The 2,395-nt window shown below is 35.5% G+C and overlaps 1 pseudogene; it reads left to right on the top strand.

The window, feature by feature from the left end:
• Positions 1 to 291: 291 nt before the first annotated feature.
• Positions 292 to 2,283, top strand: LOC9298385 (annotated as a pseudogene).
• The last annotated feature ends 112 nt before the right edge of the window (positions 2,284 to 2,395 follow it).

Raw genomic sequence — 2,395 nt, 5'->3', positions numbered from 1 at the left:
ATTTGTCAATTTGCAATATAGTCGTCCACTTAATTTATCCTCCAAATCAGAAATAATAATTCTAACATAAATACAAAAAAATAAAGAAGTGTTGTCTCAATAATTAAATTCTGTTAGTGAAGTTAGTATAGTCGGTAGAGTATTCATTAAAATTCTCGTGTCCCTAGGAGTTGATTTTTATTCTGGTGATTTGACCACTTCTGATACTATTACTTTTGTATTTGAGTCTAAAAATATTTGTCCTCAAGTGAATAATATAAAAGTTACGCATGATAAAATAATCTATAAAACATAATAACGTCCATCTGAAGATGTCATAAAAAACCATAAAATATACTGACAGGAAGATGTAGTAGCTATGTTAAACAAAGAGTCAAAGAGACCATGAGTTCATAACTAACATCGTGTAACTTATATATATAGAGAACAGAGCATAAAGTGACTGTGAGTGGAAAAAAAATTAAACCCACAAAGCTTGGAAAGAGCCCACTAATAGTTTAAAGAATGGGTGAAGCGAAGAACAAGGCGAGGGAGACGGTGGAGGAGGAGCCACTCAGCCCATGTTCACGGCTGTTTAATTCGCCGGATTTTAACTGTGCGATAATCGTGACAATGGGATCTAGAGTCAAAGGAGACACACCTGCCATCATCCACGGCCTTGAACACACCCTCGTAAACCACCCTCGCTTTTCTAGCATTTTAGTAAGTCCAACGATACATTTTTATTTAAGAAATATATTTTCATCATTGTTATAAAAAAAATATATAGAAGAAATGATATAAAATTATTGGATTCATGTTTCGCCACTTGGTACTGAATATATTAATAGTTAACACATTTTCTTTTAAAGTGTTTGTTTCATTGGAGTTATTAAGCCAAATAATCCTCTTGATTATTTTTAGTTTTTGGTTTTTATTAATCATTAACCAAAAAGATGATATAAAATCATGCGTATGTTTTTATTTATGTTAAAAATGATTATTGTTTCTTGCCATGATGAATTCAGGAGATGAACAATGGTAAGAAAGGGAAACCGCGTTGGGTTCGGACAAAAGTTAAAGTAGAAGAGCATGTGATTGTTCCTGACATAGATCCCGACATTGAAAATCCTGATCAGTATCTTGAAGACTATATCTCTAAGTTAACGACCATTCCTATGGATTTGTCTAAGCCATTATGGGAAATGCACTTACTAGGCCTCAAAACATCGAACGCTGAATCCTTTGCCATTCTCAAGATCCATCATTCTTTGGGTGATGGAATGTCTCTCATGTCTCTTTTACTGGCTTGTACCCGCAAAACATCAGACCCCGAGGCTTTGCCTACCGTTGCCGTTCAGAAAAAACGCTTTGGACCAAATTGCAACAGCGGTTTTTTCAACAAGATTTGGTGGTTATTTGTAGGGCTCTGGTTCATCATAAGATTGCTATTCAACACTTTTGTTGATATCTTAATGTTTGCTCTTACAATATTTTTCTTGAGGGATACGGAGACTCCTCTCTTGGCCAAACCCGGTAGTGAACTTAACCCTAAGAGGTTCATCCACCGGATTATCAGCTTTGACGATGTTAAGCTGGTGAAAAATGCAATGAAAATGGTAAATTTGTTTTATTTCCTAATTTAAAGAATTTCTTGATCATGTATAATCGCTGACATTTTTAGCTTTTAATTAATCTATTTTTGTTAGACGGTAAACGATGTTCTCCTTGGAGTAACCCAAGCCGGGCTTTCACGGTATCTTAGTCGAAGATATGGTAAAGTTGTTTTTACACCACTGTGTTATACTATACATATTAATTTAGAGCTCACACTCATCTAAAGATACTCTTGTCATATGTTTTGAAATAGATCAAGAAGCAACACCAAAATCAAAAGAGTCGATGAGGAAAATCCGACTTCGTTCAGCCATTATGATTAACTTGAGACCAAACACAGGAATTGAGGTACACAAATATTTACTCTTGGAATCTTTGAAACCAAATAATTTCAAACGGATTGTGTGGTTTTTCATTATATATTGTTCAATTATTCAATATAGGCTCTAGCGGATATGATGGCCAAGAAATCTAAATGCAGATGGGGAATCTCTTCGGCTACATTCTCCTACCGTTCTCCGTTGGGCTAGAGGCCGATCCTCTAGAATACGTGCGCCAAGCTAAAGCCACGATCGACCGCAAGAAAACTCTCTTGAAGCCGTATTCTCCATGGCATTCTTTAAATTGATATTAAAAGTTCTTGGGCTCAGTGAATCTAATCCGATTTTTACAGAGTTATCAGCATAGTCTTGTATATATATAAACTACATGCATTGTCTCATGGAGAAACAAATACAGGCAAGTGTGTCTGTAAGAAGTGATCCATACACACGTGACATTTAAGTGTCGTCCAAAGAAG

This window comes from Arabidopsis lyrata, assembly GCF_000004255.2.
Source record: "Arabidopsis lyrata subsp. lyrata unplaced genomic scaffold ARALYscaffold_726, whole genome shotgun sequence".
Taxonomy (NCBI): Eukaryota; Viridiplantae; Streptophyta; class Magnoliopsida; order Brassicales; family Brassicaceae; genus Arabidopsis; species Arabidopsis lyrata.
This window is presented reverse-complemented; position numbering and strand designations above follow the sequence as displayed.